The 20,634-nt window shown below is 46.3% G+C and overlaps 1 long non-coding RNA gene across 1 annotated transcript in view; it reads left to right on the forward strand.

Moving 5' to 3' along the window:
* Positions 1-719: 719 nt before the first annotated feature.
* LOC137373104 (uncharacterized) overlaps positions 720-20,634 on the forward strand; it is a 34,890-nt gene continuing 14,975 nt past the window's right edge. The window contains exon 1 of the long non-coding RNA XR_010975584.1: positions 720-984. This is a non-coding gene — a long non-coding RNA (uncharacterized lncRNA). The remainder of the gene's footprint in view (positions 985-20,634) is intronic.

A 20,634-nucleotide genomic window follows, 5' to 3' on the forward strand; every position in this document is an offset into this window, starting at 1 on the left:
TTTTCTTTTACTTTTAGAAGATCAGACCATATTGCAAGCTTTTTCTCCTCTCAAATCTGCTCAGCAATGATCTGGATCTCCAACACCCCAACCCATCCAGCTTTCTGACCTTTGAAGCAGTGCAGTCAGCAGCAACTGGCTCAGCTTCTTTTCATTTTGTCTGTGAGGTCGGGTGTGGCTGCAGACTCCGGTTGACTTTACTTATCCAATAATGATTTTATCTGTATCTTTCCATCGGCTTGACATGGACCACAATGTTGATAACACAACAGAGATACTGTGGGAATGGTTAAAGAATGTTCAGCGGGCCGACCACGATGTGGAGTGGAGGACACTGGATAATCCCAACTGAGTCGTCTGCTTTGCACAGCCATCTCACTCAATGCTTGTTCCCTCCTTTAAATCTTTACAACCATATTTTAGATGACTTCCAAATATTTTCAGAAATCTCATTCACCAAGGCAATTGATGCAAGAAAATGTGCCTTTAAAATGGAACAAGAGAAATTAAATGTCTTCATCCGATAAAGTGTTGGCTGAGCTTTATTTTAACACTCTGAGGTAGATCACATCAGCACTGTGCCACAAGCCTGCAACATCATCATGACAAAAGTGTCCTTCCAGCCTCTTTTCCTCCTCAAATATCGATCAGGAAAGTCAAACAGCCTTTTTAATGAAGGCAGGGTAGCTGTAAGGTTTATTTTGTCAGACACTATTTGATTTTACAGCTGCCCAGCGCTTTGCTTCAGTGCTCAGCCGGTTTAAATGTTCCCACGTGACCGGCCACTAACGGTCACTTCAAGGGCCCGACCACGTGACTGAGAGGGAGGCTTCCCAGAGCCGGAGCCGCAGACGTGTTCAGTGTCAGTCGTTTAGGCTGAGCAACTGGGCACAATATTCATTCAGAATATCAGGAGGTCAGTGAGGGGTCAAAGTCCACAGTCAGATCGAATGAGAGTCAGCAGAGTGGACAGAAAAGGCCATGGCAAGTATTTTGATTGAAGTTTTCAGTGGAATCTTTGTGGGCCCGGAGGAGCAGAACCTCTGCCAAATACTAATCCGGTGATAAAATCATCGGGCCCGGAGTGAGGAGATTCCTGGCTGTCCCTCCGGTTAAACTCAGGGCTTGAAAGTTCCAGAAGGGATGTGTTATGTGTAGGAAATGATAACATAGTCTCTATCACAAGGCTCTCAGTAGAATTTACTTACAGCTCTTATGTCATTTACAATATTGACTCTCAGTTTTTGACGCTCATCACCTCTACAGTAAGACCTTTATTCTATAGATAATGCACAACTTCACTTCCACTCCAGTGAAATGTCATGACAAGCACTGCTCCTCTGAATCCTCTATTCTATAAAGACCTATCTGACCTGGATTATATTGGAACATCAAGAAGATGTAGTAACAGTTGTCAAGCAATGGGAAAATGTCAGGGAGGGAAACAAGTTGCAAACCTGTTTAAACATTCATCTGAGTTTATTTTCAAAGAGTGACAGCTCAAAACTCTCCATATTTATAAACTAAAATGAAAGCTCATCGCTGCTAATGGATGGCACTTGGCAACTTGTGCATCGGTTCGAGGCTCCTGCTTGAAGTGATAGAAAATAAAGATGTATTCTGCAAGTTTCACAGAACAGCTCCAGTATTTTGTACAGGCTGTTTATTCATGTTGCTTATCGTACTGTCCTCCTCATCCATGTGCTCCTGGCTCACACTGGCCAGAAATTTGGTTCCATAGTGCCTGTAGTTTTCACACTACAGGGTCTGTTTTGCTGCCAAACAAGTGACCACGACCCATGCTCACCTCTGGCACAGCCTCTTCCAGAAACCATTTTGATGAGGGCAATAGCGTGTGCGTTAGAAGCATGCACCACAAGTATGGAGAGTAGGCAGATCATGACGTCAGTCAGTGTGTGATGCTGATTTGACACCAGCGCTGCCATTTCCAACCTCGCTGCTTGGTGGAATTCCCTGTCTTAAACACACAGCTGAATATGTGTTTAGCAGCAGGAAGGAATCTCCCATCAGCTCTGTTTAAAGTGATTGTCACCTATGCTCAGGTTAGTTACTGACTGATTTCTATTGGCTCTGTCTGAGTTTGTAGAGGTGAGTTTTTACTGCCATTTAAAGTTGGTGAAGTCGACGGGGACTGGTGTTGCACGTGGTGAAGGTCTTGGTTCTGACTTCAAGGGTTCTGATCAGACCACTGGCTCCTGGTCATGGGTTCAGTAAGTTTCCATCCTCCTTGGTCTGCAGCATGACTGGGAGAATGAGCAGAGGCAACATGGAGGAAGACAAGCTGCTGCAAGAGGGCAGAGGAGGAGGGGGAAGAAGGGCTCTCAGTAGGAGGCCTTATCAACCTGGGGTCTTCTGGAAGCATTTTTCTTACTTCAACCTCAGCCAGGATCAGTGTGTGTGATGTCTCTGCTTTACAAAGGAGGTGCTCACGGAAGTCTGCCACCTCTTGCAACCAGACCTGCAGCCTCAGAGCAGGACAAGAATGGTGCTGTTAGTGGCTTTGAAGGTGACCATGGCCCTGAATTTCATTGTGTGAGGATACTTTCAGACTGAAGCAGGCAGCATTTCTTAACATCTCCCAGTTTGGCTGTTGGTTGCTGCAGGAGTGAAGTGATGGACACTCTTTATATCAGGAGAGGGGAGTACATTACATTGTCTCTGACCAGAGAGAAGCAGCGAAGCATGCACGTAGCTTCACCAGGATAGCTGGGATCCCTATGGTGCAGGTGCCATTTATTGCACACACATTGCTTTGTGAGTGTCGTGTCGAAATGCAGAGATGAACCACAATCATAAAGGGTTCCACTTTCTGAATGTGCAGTTGGGATGCAACCATGCTCAGTAGATCATGTTGGTAAATAGCTGGTATCCTGGCAGCAGTTAAGATGTCTTTATTCTGTGCCAAACTGCTGAGCCACCATGTCAAACCAGAGGATGGCTGCTGGGCCATCAGGGCTATCCACTGACCACCTGGGTTATGCCATTGGTGTGCGTCCCATGCACACGTAAAATCATCGAAGTTTAAGGCACAGAAAGAGGCCACTTGGCCCATCGTCTTTGTGCCGGCCGAAAAACAATCCACCTATTCTAATCCCACCTTCCAACGTTTGGTCCGTAGCCCTGCAGATTACTGCACTTGAGGTGTATATCCAGACTCCTTTTGAGTCTATCCTCCTCGCTATCTACCACATGGCAAATCTTTGTGTCGTCTGCAAACTTCTTGATTATGCCCCCTATCTTCACGTTCAAATTATTAATAGACACAAAAAGCAGGGGACCCAGTCCTGAGCCCTGCGGAACATCACTGGAAACAGCCCTCAGTACCTAAAACATGTCAATAATTACCCTTTGTTTCCTGCCACTGTACCAATTTGGTATCCACCTTGTTGCATTTCCCTGGATCCCATAGGACTTTATTTTTTTAACCAGTCTGCCATGTGGGACCTTGTCAAAAGCCTTGCTAAAATCCATGTAGACCACACCAGCTGCAGCACCCTTATCTATCTTCCTTGTTACTACTTCAAAAAATTTGATCAAGTTGGTCAAACAAGATCTTCCCTTAACAAATCCATGCTGATTATCCTTGGTTAATTTGTGCCCCTCTAAGTGACAGTTTATCCTGCCTCTCAGAATACATTCCAATGGTTTTCCCACTGCTGAGGTTAGACTGACTGGCTGTAAGTATTCAGTCTATCCTTGTCTCCGTTTTTAAATGGAGGTACAACGTTAGCAGTTCTCCAATTCTCCGACGCGACATCTGTAGTGAGGACTGGAAAATGATGGTCAAGCCTTCTACTATTTCCTCTCTTGCTTCTTTTCACAGCCTAGAGTACATTTTATCTGGACCTGGTGATTTATCAACTTTCAAGGATGCTAATCCCATTAATTCTTCCTCTCTCCCTCGGTTTATCATATCCAATACTTCACACTCCTCCTCAACTGCAATATCTGCATCGTCCCCCTCTTTTGTGAAGACAGACGCAAAGTATTCATTAAGAACCATACCAACATTTTCTGCCCCTACGCATAGGTTACCTTTTTGGTCTTTTATGGGTCCTACTCTCTCCTTAGTTATCCTCTTACCCATAATGTATTGATAAATTATCTTTGGGTTCACCTTGATTTTGCTTGCCAATATTCTTTCGTGCCCTTGCTTTGCTTTCCTAATTTCCTTTTTGATTTCACCCCTCCGCTTTCTGTACTCCTCTTGCCTTTCTATAGTATTGAGTTCTCGGTGTCGGACATAAGCTTTCCTTTTCTGCCTTATTATACCCTGTAAGCCCCTTGACATCCATAGGGCTCTAGTTTTAGCCGTCTCATCCTTTTTTCTTTGTGGTAACATGTTTACTCTGAACCCCTTGAATCTCCCCTTTGAATGCTTCCCACTGTTCTGACACTAATTTACCTTCAAGTAGCTGTTTCCAGTCCACTTTCACAAAATCACTCCTCAGTTTAGTAAAATTGTCCTTTCCCCAATTGAGAACTCTAACTCCTCTTCTTTCTCTGTCCTTTTCCATAGTTATAAAACTGACTGAATTATGATCACTACCACCAAAATGCTCTCCCACTGCCACCCCTTCCACCTGCCCATCTTCATATCCCAAAACTAAGTCTAAAACTGCGCCCTCTCTTGTTGGACTTGCTACACACTGGACAAAAAAGGTTCTCCTGAATGCACCTCAAGAATTCTGCTCCCTCAATTCCTTTCACAGTAAAACTATCCCAGTTAATATTGGGGTAGTTAAAATCCCCTACTATTACTGCCCTATTGTTCTTGCATTTCTCAGAGACTTGCCTGCATATCTGCTCTTGTATCTCCCTCTGACTGTTTGGGGGTCTATAGTTCCATTCCAGCAGTATGATTGCCCTGTTTTTGTTCCTCAGCTGAATCCATATGGCTTCATTTGATGAACCTTCCAACATATCATCCCTCCTCACAGCTGTAATAGTTTCCTTGACCAAAATTGATACTTCTCTCCTTTCTTATTCCTCCTCCCCATTGCACCTGAAAATCCTGTAACCAGGCTCGTTGAAATGCCATTCCTGTCCCTCCTTAAGCCATGCTTCTGTCTTCTTTTCTTTGGCCTCATTATCTCGAGAGACAATGGATAAGCGCCTGGAGGTGGTCAGTGGTTTGTGAAGCAGCGCCTGGAGTGGCTATAAAGGCCAATTCTAGAGTGACAGGCTCTTCCACAGGTGCTGCAGAGAAATTTGTTTGTCGGGGCTGTTACACAGTTGGCTCTCCCCTTGCACCTCTGTCTTTTTTCCTGCCAACTACTAAGTCTCTTCGACTCGCCACACTTTCGCCCCGTCTTTATGGCTGCCCGCCAGCTCTGGCGAATGCTGGCAACTGATTCCCACGACTTGTGATCAATGTCATAGGATTTCATGTCGCGTTTGCAGACGTCTTGAAAGCGGAGACATGGACGGCCGGTGGGTCTGAAACCAGTGGCGAGCTCGCTGTACAATGTGTCTTTGGGGATCCTGCCATCTTCCATGCGGCTCACATGGCCAAGCCATCTCAAGCGCCGCTGACTCAGTAGTGTGAAGAAGCTGGGGATGTTGGCCGCCTCGAGGACTTCTGTGTTGGAGATACGGTCCTGCCACCTGATGCCAAGTATTCTCCGGAGGCAGCGAAGATGGAATGAGTTGAGATGTCGCTCTTGGCTGACATACGTTGTCCAGACCTCGCTGCTGTAGAGCAAGGTACCTAGGACACAGGCCTGATACACTCGGACTTTTGTGTTCCGTGTCAGTGTGCCATTTTCCCACACTCTCTTGGCCATTCTGGACATAGCAGTGGAAGCCTTTCCCATGGGCTTGTTGATTTCTGCATCTAGAGACAGGTTACTGGTGATAGTTGAGCCTAGGTAGGTGAACTCTTGAACCACTCCCAGAGCGTGGTCGCCAATATTGATGGATGGAGCATTTCTGACGTCCTGCCCCATGATGTTCGTTTTCTTGAGGCTGATGGTTAGGCCAAATTCATTGCAGGCAGCCGCAAACCTGTCGATGAGACTCTGCAGGCACTCTTCAGTGTGAGATGTTAAAGCAGCATCGTCAGCAAAGAGGAGTTCCCTGATGAGGACTTTCCGTACTTTGGACTTCGCTGTTAGACAGGCAAGGTTGAACAACCTGCCCCCTGATCTTGTGTGGAGGAAAATTCCTTCTTCAAAAGACTTGAACGCATGTGAAAGCAGCAGGGAGAAGAAAATCCCAACAAGTGTGGGTGCAAGAACGCAGCCCTGTTTCACGTCACTCAGGATAGGAAAGGGCTCTGATGAGGAGTCACCATGTTGAATTGTGCCTTTCATATTGTCATGGAATAAGGTGATGATACTTCGTAGCTTTGGTGGGCATCCAATCTTTTCTAGTAGTCTGAAGAGACCACGTCTGCTGACGAGGTCAAAGGCTTTGGTGAGATCAGTGAAAGCAATGTAGAGGGGCATCTGTTGTTCACGGCATTTCTCCTGTATCTGATGAAGGGAGAACAGCATGTCAACGGTCGATCTCTCTGCACGAAAGTCACACTGTGCCTCAGGGTAGATGCGCTCGGCCAGCTTCTGGAGCCTGTTTAGAGCGACTCGAGCAAAGACTTTCCCCACTATGCTGAGCAGGGAGATTCCACGGTAGTTGCTGCAGTCACCGCGATCACCTTTGTTTTTATAGAGGGTGATGATATTGGCATCGCGCATGTCCTGGGGTACTGCTCCCTCGTCCCAGCATAGGCATAGCAGTTTCTGTAATAGCTAGGATATCTTACTACCATGTGTTTATCTGTGCCATCAGCTTTATTTTCTATACTGCTTGCATTAAAATAGATACCCCTGAGCACTGCAAAACTCTTTTTTATTTTCTCACCTTTGTTTCCTCTGTCTTCCAGACTCGTCCATTAATTTTCAGCCTTCATTTCTGATTTTGTCCCAGTTGAGTCTACCCTCAGGTCCCCATTCCCCTGCCAAACTAGTTTAAACCCACCCCAACATGACTAGCAAAACATCCCTCAAGGAACTCCGTCCCGGCTCTTTTCAGGTGCAACCCCTCCGGCATGTTCAGGTCCCATCTTTCCCCAGAGCCGGTCCCAATGTCCCAGGAATCTAAAACCCTCCCTCATGCAGCATCTCTCCAGCCACACATTCATTTGTCTTATCCTTCTATTCTGTACTCACTTATGCATGGCACTGGGAGTAATCCGGAGATTATTACTTTTGCGGTCCAGTTTTCTAACTTCTTATCTAGCTCCCTAAATTCTGACTGCAGGACCACATCCCTTTTTCTACCTATGTTGTTGGTTCCAATGTGGAGCATGACGGCTGGCTGTTCCCCCTCCCCCTTCAGGATGCCCTGCAGCCGCTCAGTGACATCCTTGACCTTGGCACAAGGGAGGCAACAACCCATCCTGGATTCACGTCTGCGGCTCCAGAAACATCTGTCTGTTCCCCTGTCTATTGAATCACCTATCACTATGGGCAGCCTGCACATAAAGAAAAGCCATGTTTGCCATATGAAACGTCATAAAGTGATTGGGTTGTTCAAGAAGTGGCTCCGCTGCCTGGACCACTTTGGAGGAGCCCTCGTTGTAGCATGTGTCACGATTAGTCATGGTCTGCTGTATCCTGTACAACCTCAACATCATGAGGGCACAGCCCTTTCCACCAGGGATCAGGCGAGCGGCTGAGGAGGAGGAAGGCAGGAGGCAAACACATCCCCTTTCCAGCCAGGCTGTCTGTTATCACCTCATGGACTGAGGTACCAGTGAGCATAACCCCAATTCCCCATTCACCAACACTCCCACACCTTAGTGACCATCTGTGTCCTCTTGGAAGCAATGAGGAAATAAAAGCCACCACAGAACCATTGCAAACTGACCTTATCAAGCAAAACATCTAATATTCCAAACAAAAGTCAAGTGATCACCCTTGTGCATTCCCTTGGTGCCTGTATTGCAGGTGCTTAGACTGTCCCAGTGCTCCTATGCAGTGCTCCCAATGTGGCTGCAACCTTGACTGGGGGAGACTGCAGATGGCCTTGGAGGACACTCTCGAGTATCTGAATCTAGAAGGCCCAGCTTCACATTGCACTATCTCAGTATGGGAAGTGGCAATCTGGGCTGGCTGACGGACAGGCAACAGCAAGGGCACTGGTGGAGTGTCAATGGTGAAAAGACATACATACGTACAAAGGAACATACATGAAATTAGGAGCAGAAGTAGGTCATTTGATAAGATCATGGCTGATTGAATGTGGCCACACCTCTGCTTTCCTGTCTGCCCTTCATAACACTTGCCTCCTTTGTCTATCAAAAATCTATCTAACTTTATCCTGAATATATTCAATGACCCTGCCTGAACTGCTCTCTGAAGAAGTGAATTCCACGGATTAACAACCCTCAGAGAAAAAAATTCACCTCACCCCCATCTTAAATGGGAGATCCCTTATATTTTTAGCAGTTTGAGTATCTGAAGCCATGATAGGTGCTATATAAACATGGATTCTTCTTCAATAAAACCTGGGGCTGAAACAAACTAGAAGTTAAAAAAGGGCCATTATTGAAAATTGCATGACCCATGAACCATTTCGGCCTCCTGAATTCCCCAGCATCATAGATGCCAGTCTTTAACCAATTTGATTCACTCCACGGGATATGAAGAAATGGCTGCAGGCGCTGGATACTGCAAAGGCTATGGGCCCTGACAACATTCCAGCAATAGTACTGAAGACCTGAACTCCAGAACTTGCCGCGCCCCCAGCCAAACTTTTCCAGTACGGCTACAACACTGGCATCTACCTGGCAATGTGGAAAATTGCCCACGTATGTCCTATACACAAAACACAGGAGGAGGAACCCGGCCAATTACCATCTCATCAGTCAAGCGACGGAAGGTGTCGTCGGTAGTGCTTTCAAGCGGCACTTGCTTCGCAATAACCTGCTCAGTGATGCTCAGTTTGGGTTCCGCCAGGACCACTCGGCTCCAGACCTCATTACAGCCTTGGTTCAAACATGGACGAAAGAACTGAACACGAGGTGAGGTGAGAGTGACTGCCCTTGACATCAAGGCAGCATTTGACCGAGTATGGCATCAAGGAGCCCTAACAAAACTGAAGACAATGGGAATCGGGTGGGGGGAAAGCTCTTGGCTGGTTGGTGTCATACCTAGCATGAAAGAAGATGGTTATTGGATGATCATTTCATCTCAGCTCCATAACAAGACTGCAGGAGTTCCTCAGGGTAGTGCTCCAGGCCCAACCATCTTCAGCTACTTCATCAATGACCTTTCTTCCATCATAAGGTCAGAAGTGGGGATGTTCACTGATGATTGCACAGTGTTCAGTACCATTTGCATCTCCTCAGATACTGAAGCAGACCGTGTCCATATGCAGCAAGACCTGCACAACATCCAGGCTTGGACTGATGTTTAGTGCCAATGTTACTTGCCACTTAAGTGCCAGGCAATGACCATCTCCAACTATCTCCCTTTGGTGTTCAATGACATTGCCATCACTGAATCTCCCACTATTGACATCCTGGGGTTACCATTGACAAAAAACTGGATCAGCCACATAAATACTGCAGCTACAAGAGCAGGTCAGAGGCAGGGAGTTCTGCGGCGATTAACTGACCTGTCCCCCCAATGCCTGCCCACCAACTACAAGGCAGAAGTCAGGAGTGTGATGCAATACTTTCCACTTGCTTGGATGGGAGCAGCTCCAACAACACTCAAGAAGCTCGACACCATCCAGGACAAAGCAACCCACTTGACTGGCACCTCATCCACCAACAACAACATTCACCCCCTTCACCACCAACGCACAGTGTCAGCAAGATGCACTGCTGCAACTCACCAAGGCTCCTTTGACACATTCCAAAACTGCAACCTGGAAAGACAAGGGTAGCAGATGCATGGGAACACCACCACCTGCAAATTCTTCTCCAAGATACACACCATCCTGACTTGGAGCTATATCACCGTTCCTCCACTGTCACTGGGTCAAAACCCTGGAACTCCCTTCCTAACAGCACAGTGGGTGTACCTACACCCCAAAGACTGTAGCATTTCAAGAAGGAAGCTCACCACCACCTTCTCAAGGGCACTTAGGGATGGGCAATAAATGCTGGCCGAGCCAACGATGCCCACATCCCATGAACGAATAAAAAATAAGTAGAAATTTCCTTCTAACATCCACTGTTATTGGGTGCTGGAAGTTGCCAAGTTGGAACCGGCTCCTCCGTGTTCCTTGACCGTGACCGCTACCCAACCCGAACCCAACCAACCTGATGACATGTCGGGGTCGGGTTGGGTTGCTCTTCCGAATCCGGCATTCGGGCTCGGGCTGGGTCGGACACAGTGACAGCCAGGACGCCAAGGTGGGGTATGTGCATTTGGACTCCGCACTGGTCTGCAGTGTCGATCTCATCCAAGGTAGAGCACAACCTCTTTAATATAAACAACTTTATTCCGGTGGTCGGGTCGGGCGCGGGAAAAAATCGAAGGACTCAGGTTGTGCTCGGGTCAGATGTAGTTCTGTTTGGCTCGAGTCGGGTTTCATTTGCAGACACAAGCAGGCCTTTAGCGACCGCAGGCTTTCTGACGGGCCTGAAAAGGCACCAAGTATTTCACTGTGCTGAACCAACAGCCTTTGTCTGTACTCTGCCCCATCAAAGTCCTCATCTGAGTCCTCTGCAACAGAACTCGTATGTGACCTTGCCCGACAGCGCATTGGTACTTGTGCTATCCTTTCCCTTGTGGCTGGTGTCTCACCACATGCAGATCTCACCTCTGATCAATATCTGAGTTAGTGGCTGCGAATGTGATATTGAGTGACAATATTTCATTGTCATCAGTTTCTTGCTGCTCTTGGACTTGACACGCCCATAACATTGTCTGGCCAGGTGACCGTTCTTGGGTAGCTGAAAGGAGAAAGGCACAAGGGTAGGAGATTGAGAAGGAAAGCAAGTGGTGCATATTTACCCTATCTGTGACTTGTAAATCAGAAGAGATTGTGGGATGAGGGGGAAGTGGGATGTCAGAAGGTGGATTAAGTGGGAACATCTGCTATTATTTCAGCCCCATCTCTGGCCATGATATTAGTTACGGCTACTCCAATAATTGCAAGCACTGTCTCCTCCATCAAGGTGGGGACAAACAGCCGAGCCTACACCCGCCGGTTAGCTGCTGCAGTCTAGTTATACCACCACCTTGTCATGCAAGAGAGAGGGAAGTGTTTCAGTGAGTGTGGTGCAATGTACCTGTCATTGATGAATACCTGGCAGTGTGTGCAAGCTGTCAGGTGTGAATGTGAGGCTTGAAACTGTGTGTGAGGGTGAGGTGAAGTTTATGAAAGGTAGGAGTCCTTGATCGAGAATTTTGTTACGTGAGTGAAGGGTGGTGGTGAATGGAGGAGTGTGTGAGGCTTGTTTTGAACGCTGGACTTTGTAGCATGACTGTTTTAAAAACTGGTTTTAATGTTGCTTAAAATGGAATTCGAGAAATCAGGTGACCTTACATCAACTCCACTTAAAGACAAGGGTCTTGGTTACCAGGACAACAAAGAACCCAGATCAAAGACCTTTTTTTAACAAGCAGAGGCATCTTAACATACAAAGATAGATTTGTTAAAGGGATACTGGCAAGTTCCTTTAACACCCCAAGCTAAAGAAATATCAGCTTTTGTCACACCAGACGATCTTTCCCAGTGCCGAGTGATACTATTCGGGCTAAAAAATGCTTTGGCAACCTTTGAGAGACTAATGAGACAAGTGGTAGTCAGTGTTCCTAACTATAGTTAATTCTGATAATGTGCTGGTATACAGTCTATTCTTGGAAGGAACACTTAAAACAGCTAGAAACTCGGTTTAAAAAAGTTACAAGAAGCTCATTTTAGTGGTAAATTTGGCTGGAAGTGAATTCACAAAAGTGAGAGTGACCTACCTTGGGATATAGTTAGACAAAGACAAGTGTTGCCAAGAAAGGTGAAAGTACAAGCCTTGGTGGAGTTCACTACCCCTAAGTCTAAGCAAGAAACCAAGAGGTTTTTGGGGATGTGTGGTTTCTACTGGAAGTTTGTACCAAATTTCAGCACTGTAGCTGCTCCATTAATAGATTTGCTACAGAAAAAGAAAACCAAAGTAGGGTGGTCAGGGGAGTGCCAGGCATCTTTTGAAAAGCTCAAGGCCACTTTAATGAACCAGTGTTGGCTGCTCCAAATTTCACGAAGCCTTTCAAGGTAGCAATTAATGCTAGTGACCAGGGGGTTGGTGCAGTCCTGTTACAAGATGATCAATTGGGCATAGAACGACCAGTGGGATACTTTTCAAAAAAATAAATCAACATCAAAAAAGATATTCCACCATGGAAAAATAAATGTTGGGTCTATTATTGGCTCTTAAACATTTCGAAATCTGCATTTGCCATGATTACAGAGAAACGCTGGCATGTACTGATCATAACCCACTAACCTTTGTGGAGAATTTATAACCCAGAATGTCAGAATATTCCATTGGAGTTTACTGTTGCAGCCCTATCACTTAAAGATTGTCTAAATTTCGTGCAAAAATAATGTTATTGTCGGTGCTTTATCACAAATCTAACTGAGTTATATGAGCAAAGATGGCACAAAACGTAATTGTATTAACCACAAGTAAATCGGGAATGGGGGATGTGTGTGGAAAATGTGTTTTAGAATGTTTTCAACTTCTGTTTTTTTATACATTTCAATGAAAGGCATTCAAAAATGGCATTTCATTTAGTCAAGGGTGGAGGTATTGTGAGAGTTTCTGTAGGTTTTGTTAAAACTTGGAATCTATATTTTAAAACTGAAGAGGTTGAACTATGGGTGTTTTTTTTTAAAGGTGGACCAATAAACAAGTTTTTACTGGAAAATATATGATTTCAATTCAACATTAGGGTATTTGACTTGAGAGCTATTTTTGTGTTTTGACAAGACAGAATTTAATTATCATGGGACTTGTCTGGAAAAAATTAGTTTCACTTTGAACTGTAAAAAATCAGCTGTTTTTGGACTAAAAGGAGCAGTTGGATATCGACTTATCAGAAGATATGCCAGGATCAGAAGAAAATCCAGACCACTGTTACCTGTCTTTGAAGAATCCCTGCTCTTGAAAAGCAAAAGCCTGTGTTACGACCAGATGAGAAAGGTGTCTCGGGATCCCTCTCAGCCTTCACCTGATCTTAACGTAACAGGGTTTAATTTTAAACACACCATGTTTTTAGCTCCCCCTTGGTGAATCCATGTTCACTACTTTCCAATTATAAGGCAAAGAAACCAGCACAAACAGGTTTCTTAGGTTTAAAGGAGAAAGGTTGAAATTTATTAAATTTAAACTTTAATTTGGTTGAAGCTTACAGATACACGACGTGTCCACGCTAGCATGTATACGCGATACACACATGTAAAAAGAGAAGAAAAATAAAGTGGAAATGTTTGAGGCTATATATGAAGAGTTTTTCTTATGGTTCTTTCAGCTCACTGTAGCATCCTTGATTGTAGGTAGGTCTTGCTTTTCGTTGGGGCCCAGTACTCCTCTTAAAACTTGTGCGCTGTAGAAGACTTTTCTCTCTTGGGGGTTATGTGTCTTCAGTGGATTCAGAGACTTGTGAGAAAGAGATGGGAGCAAACAGGAGAGATCTTCTTAGTCCAGGAGCAAACGGACATTCTGAGTTCAAACTATCTGTGGTTAGTTCAAAAAACCCTGGAACAGCCAGTTAGTCATGTGATCAGCTGGTCCAACCAGTCCTGGCCCCTGTGGATTGCATCATCCCAGTAGGCCCTGGGATGCGCTTCCCCACCCCATCACTGTCTCGTGATCAACATCCATTGTGGGTTAAATGTGTCAGGAAATGGTCCTTTGTTGACACAAGCACTGTCTGTTTGTATGCAAATGTCCTTTCCAGTCACGGCTGATCTGTTCAAGTCATTTCCGCATTCCAGCAACAGTTCAAAATCAATGTATATATGACAAAACCAATGTGCCTCATTGTTGGCAGGTGGGGGCTGCCTGATACCTGTATGAAGTTGTACTCTTGCCTCCTGAAGACATCCTGGATGTTTGTAGCAAGCTTGCATCTTTAAAAGGACTTCGCATTGAATATGTTAGAACTGAACCCCCTGATACTGCACACCTGCTGAAACACCATGTAAAGCCTTGGAGAGTTGAAATTCTTTGCCTATCCAAGCAGACTGTTCATCAGCAGCACCGGGAAAGATTCCTAGTGGCAGCCACCTATTCGACTTTGGGACACCTCACCAAAACAAAGGACTTCCATCTTCGCATCTCAATCCAAGTTTTTTTTAATTCCTTCTATTTCTTTGCAACAGCTGTAAAGAGAAAGGGCCTAATTGGGCCAGTGGGTGAGTTTGCCATCCAGTTAGTGGCGCCGGAGTGGCCTGGAGGCCGGACCCAGTAACAGAGGGCCTTTTGTAAAGGCGAACGGCTTGCCATTCATTGAAGCAATGGACCAGCAGGGACCTTGAGGATCAGTGCTGGCACTGGCAGGCGTCCCCGGACATCAGCACGATTTTTAAATGCCTCCCTTGAGGTTTAACTGATGCAGTGTCCGACATGAGAGATGTTTTGTTCCTGGCATCCAGAAGAAGAAATCCACCTCGAGAAACAGAGGGCATGGATGGAGGTGGTGACTGAGGTCAGCAGCCGGGGAGTCACCAGAAGGATTAGGAGTCCAGTGCAGAAAGCGATTCAATGATTTAATAAGGTCTGGAAAGGTGAGTGGCCAGTGACACCCGGGTGACAAGTCTCTATCTGTAAGCACCAGTATTCCACATGAGCTGAGCAGACTGAGAGTCTACAGTTCTCCCTAACTTTTTCAGATCAAGTGGCCAGTTGAATATGGGATGATTGTAAAGGGGGCATCACTGAGGAGGCTGACTTCTCATGTGGATGTCATTCTGGAATAGGTGAGGGAGGGGAGCCGACTCATAAATCTTTCCCTCATTATCCTGTAGAAGAGAGCACATCATTCAAGGGAGAAGTCTTGGACAGGTGCGTGCTGTGGCTTCACAACTGCTATAATCTATGGGTTTGGTTGTGCTCAGGTCCCTGCCGACTAGCCTGAGTTCTCATCACCATCTTGTGCATCCCACAGGGCCAGTAGTGGAGGGGGAGCAGAATGTTGGCGCTGCCCCTCCTCCGGCAGGGAGAGATGTTCCAGGTGCACCGTCACATCATTCCACTGCACCTTCGACCCACAGACACACACACCCTGGTGGGTTCAGTTTAGCTTAGAACATGGAGCACTGGGTGAACTGCACATCACAATGAGCAGTAGGAGGATATTGAGGCTTAGTCAGCTGTGGGCAATCCCCATCAGGGGATGGAGCACAGACACAGTCAAGCTCCGCTGGGTGAAGATGCTGGGCCTTGGGTGTTAGAAACAAGGCCGGTTTTACTGGAGCAGATGATGGAGGAATCCATGCAGCACATTGTGTATCGATTATTACTTGGGGTTTTGAGTGCATGAGCTCCACCTGTGAGAGAGTGCCAACCTCTTGGAGAGCCATAATGCAGCACTACTCTGAGTGGGTGCAGGAGCAGGGTGCTGACATGTACAGAAGGAGTGACACACTCTGTATCATTGACTTCTCACTGTTGCTGATGGCGCAGGAAAGCTTGGCGGTGGATGCCAGCTGCGTTCACCTGGTGGCCTTATCCATCATGCAAGTGCACTGGAAGGGCTGAGGCAGTCGAAGAAGCTGATGAGGGGGCTACCTCTCAGGGGTGCTGGCATCATCCCTCACCTTCTCGTCCCTCTGACCTGAGAAACCATCCATGCTGCAAGGCCCTGTGACAGAGGCTACCCATGCAAGGATAGAGGCCCAGCAGCTTATCGAGGAACCCCACAGGCATCTCCACAATGAGAACGGAAGCCACAGGCATCTCAGCCATGAGCAGAGGCAAGGGAGCAGGCTCCCCCCCACCTCACCCTCAGCCACAGCGGGAGCATCCTGTAGTGGACGAGAACGCAAGCTGCCAGACTGGAAGATGCACTTAATGGGTCACGTGAGTGATGTTTTCTCAGTTTCACAGAATTGTTACAGTGCAGAAGGAGAGCATTTGACCCATTGTGTCGGCACCGGCTCTCCGAAAGTGAAATTCACCTAGAGCCATTTCCCCATCTTCTCCCCGTAACCCTGCACATTCTTCCTTTTCATATAACAGTCTAATTCCCTTTTGAATGCTTCAATTGAACCTGCCTCCATCACACTCTTAGGCAGCGCATTCCAGATCTCAACCACTCGCTGTGTGAAAAAGTTTCTCCTCGTTGTCTTTTCTTCTCTTCCCCATTACTTTAAATCCGATCCACCTCATTCTCCATCCTTTCACAAGTAGGAACAGTTTTCCCCTATCTACCCTGTCTGGACTCCTCATGATTTTGAATACCTCTATCAAGTCTCCTCTCAGCCTTCTCTTCTCCAGGGAAAACAGTCCCAACTTCTCCAATCAGTCTTCAAAATTGAAATTCCTCATCCCAGGAATCATTCTTGTGAAACTTTTCTGTCTTCTCTCCAATGCGCTCAGAAGTGTGGCGCCCAGAAGTGGATGCAGTACTCTAGCTGAGGCCGAACTAGTGTCTTATACAAGTTCAACATAACTTCCTTGCTCTTGCACTCGGTGCCCCTATTAATAAAACCCAGGATACCGTATGGTTTATTAACCGCTCTTTCGACCTGTCCTGCCACCTTCAGTGACTTATGCACATATACACCTAGGTCCCTCTGCTCCTGCACCCCCTTTAGAATTATACCCTTTATTTTATATTGTGTCTCCATGTTCTTCCTACCAAAATGAATCATTTCACATTTCTCTGTATTGAACTTCATCTGCCACCTATCTGCCCATTCCACGAACTTGTCTATATCCTTTTGCAGTTCTACACCATCCTCTTCATAGTTCACAATGCTTCCATGATTTGTATCATCTGCAGACTTTGGAATTGTTCCCTGTACTTCAAGGCCTTGTTCATTAATATATATCAGGAAAATCAAGGGTCACAACACTGACCCCTGGGGAACTCCACTGCAAACCTTTCTCCAGCCCGAAAAACATCCCTTAACCATTACTCTTTGTTTCCTGTCACTGAGCCAATTCCATCTTTTTTAGCTCCCATCCTTTTTATTTCATGTCATATGTTCATTAACTTTTTGTTTGATAATAATTGCTTATGCCTACGATCAGACTTGCATGTTGTTATTGCTTGATGTCAAAAAGGTCATGGAGTTAAGGGACAGTGGTCAGTGGGGCTGGGTTTTCTGCAGTGCCACAGTCTGTGTAGTGGGAGATTGAAAATGGGGTCTCCATCAATAACAATCTGTTTGGGGAGCAATGGTATTATTCAGATGTGTCTGTATGTTCTATAATTTCTCTCTGATGGAAGGTGAGTTACAAAGTCATCTGGCAAAAGGCTGAGAGCAACTCAAGTGAAACATTGCTGAATTAGCATGGCCCTTGCAGCCATGCAAGCCTCCAATTGCTGTGAGACCTGGGATGGTCTTCCTCCAATGCCTGGGCGCCAGGCTCCTCTGGAGCTCCCCCTTTATCGTTCTGCTCGTCCTCATCATCTCCACTGGGGAAGAGTGGCGTTCCAGCTTCTCTTCATCCAGCTCAGGTTTTTTTGTATTCTCATATTGTCAGCGCACGGCAAATGACCACCATATGAGACCCCCCCGGCTGTAGAGGCCTGCTACCTGACCCGAACCCAACGGGACCCGACAACATGTGTGGGGTTCGGGTTGGGCCGGGCCCATCTTCAGGGTCCGTCTTTCAGACTCTGGTCGGGTAGGGCTGAGTTCAGGTCGAGTCAGGTCGGGTTGGGCCGGACACACATGGTAAATGCTCTGCTGTTAAGTACTGAAATTAAAAAACTTACCTGAACTGGGAGTCTGGGATGAAACTGAGTCTGCGCAGTGAGCGAGTGATGTCACGATGACGTCATCGCACTTGTACTGCAGCTTCTTGCAGGTTCGGTGTCAGCATGGTAAGTAAGGGGATGGTCAGGTCAGGTACGAGTCGGGTCGGGCCTGGGGCTAAATCGGGGGGACTTGGGTTGGGTTCGGGTCGGGTTCCTTTTTCCCAATCTGAGCAGGCCTCTACCTGGCTGGTTCATACTTGAGGGCACCACCGGAGTGGTCAAGGTAACGGAAGCGCATCTTCAAGGTAACAATAGTCTGTTCAATGCAGGTTCATGCCAGGAAATGGTTTTGGTTGTAGTGCCTCTCTGCATCCGTGGCTGGGTTCTGAATGGGCGCAGGAGTTGTTGCATGTTCTCTTCGCCTCTATGCTACTGTGCTCAAAGCACTGACCACTCAAGATGGGATCAGCAGTGCAGTAACATGGATTCTTTATTTGAGGAATGTTCTGCATGTACACACAGGTCTTCACTGTCCTGTTACTTAAGTCTGTCCCAACCCAGAAGTCACATGCTGTGTTGCATCACAACTCTTATTCTGCTGGCATGATAACATAGCCACACCTCTTAAAAGTATGCACACAATAGGCACAACCTTTTCGGAAGTTAAAACCCTTATCTCCCAGCAGCCACCCACAGAGCCTGGATGTTGGTTTGAGAGGTATGGCACCTGGGACTCTGGAAGAATGAAGGCATCACGACACCTGCCTGGGAACCAGGCGCAGACCTGAAAGATGCATTTTCTGTGGTCATAGACTATCTGGACATTCATTGAGTGGAAGACATTTCTGTTCAGGCATCTGGCTGGCTGGCTGGTTGGTGCCTTGATAGTGTTATGGGTGCAATCGATGACCCACTGGATCTGAAGAATCCATAGATGGCACCAAACCCTAATGTCCTCTTTGCCTGCGTTGGCCCATCTGTCTCAAAATGCATGTAATGTCTCTCCCACCGCCACCACTACACCAGCCCCCAGAATAGGGCATCCATGTCCTGCCTGATAGCATGATGAGATGCCTCCAGCTGCACAGCTGATCGTTTGAAAGACCCAGATGAATAATAGTTTGAGGAATTCAGGTAGGGGACTGCCATGGGGGCCGTGAAGTCTCAGGTCATTGTGGACCAGAGTGCAAACATCCATCTACCTGGATAGACGCAGCTTCCTACAGTACTGGCACTCTGTCATTTGCAGCCGGCTGACTCTTGCGAGGTACTGCTGATGTCTTGGGTAGTGCCTTCTTCCCACTGCAGCTCCTCTGGCCTCCTCCAGACCAGGAGGATGCATCCTGCTGAAACTCCTCCTCGTTACATTGTCCAGTGTCAGAGTAGCCTGTTCCCATCACAACTCCATCAGCTACAACTTATTCATTCACCAGGCTTCCTCTAACAACCTCTGATGCCCAGTTGATGCCAGAAACCTCACGTCCCTCTCAGAAGTCCAACCACTCTGCTCACAAATGCAAGCCCCTCGGTACCAGCGATGGCAACTCTGTGCCACTGGTTGAAAAGCCAAGCATAAATCTCCATCTTAAATTTGTTGACCATTAGCACTCTATTAGCATTCGAGACTCCCCGCTGTATTCATGACAACTGCACCCTAACATATCTCAGACCCTCAGTTTTCCCCATGCCCCCCAATTGAAAATCTAAAACAGCTGCTCAAAAGCTTGTTAATGAGCTTCACAATGAGCTCAACAGTCAGTTAATTTGAGGGTTGCCTGCTCTCCTCCAGCCCTCCCTTTGAAAATCATGTTGCGTTCCAGAGATGTTGTGATCTAGTGATGCCATCGAGCATGCTATTTTCAATGCCGCCTGCACCTGTATGTGCCTCAGAGGCAATTGAAAATTCAACACCATGTATCTGGAATTAGACAAAAATCAAGAAGATTCAGTTTTATATTCCAATTTCATCTTCCTCAGCACTGAGCTTCTAGCACATAATAAATCTGTAGCAGAATACTGCTGATCATTCATAACAATTCTGAACTCCAGCTAGAGACTGGAAAGATGTATTTTACAGTTCACAATCTTGCCTGCAGTACAGCGATCCTCGTGTTACCAATTTGGAAATCTCAAGCAGGTGAAATCTTCAGGAGTCCATCCAGTATATGAAATTTACTTGAGTCAGTTTCAGTCACAAGACTATTGGTCCTTACCATGCAATATATTTCATGACAAGCAACTGTAAATAGATGCAAAACATGTGGAATCTGCCTTAGCTGTAGTGAGTTTAATTTACATTTCAGTCCTTCACTGAGAAATATTTGTGTTCTCAGCTCTCGCTGTTTTAGCCACCTTTTATAAATGAGGCATCTACACCGCCACATTTCTGTCCTCTTCCAGACTATTTTTGGTTCATAATTCTTCATTCCTTCGTTTCACCTAATCTCTACAAGGTCCAAACCAACTCACTGCTTTATGAACTGAATGCTCTGCCTGTTGCAAATTGCATGTATTCAAAAAAAATTAAGGTGGTGTCATTCAAGAGAATGGTCGTTTCAATAATTAATGGCCTGCCAATGAAAGTCTGATGTTTTCTAAACCACTTCATTCCATTATTTCAATAACCAGAGAGGGTGTTTGCCATTTTTATTGAAAAGAATTGTTCTTCAAGTCTTTTGCAGGTCAATCGAGCCTAATTGTCTGAATATTTAATTCTGTTTATGAAATT

The sequence above is a fragment of the Heterodontus francisci genome, chromosome 8 (assembly GCF_036365525.1).
Source record: "Heterodontus francisci isolate sHetFra1 chromosome 8, sHetFra1.hap1, whole genome shotgun sequence".
Classification (NCBI taxonomy): domain Eukaryota; kingdom Metazoa; phylum Chordata; class Chondrichthyes; order Heterodontiformes; family Heterodontidae; genus Heterodontus; species Heterodontus francisci.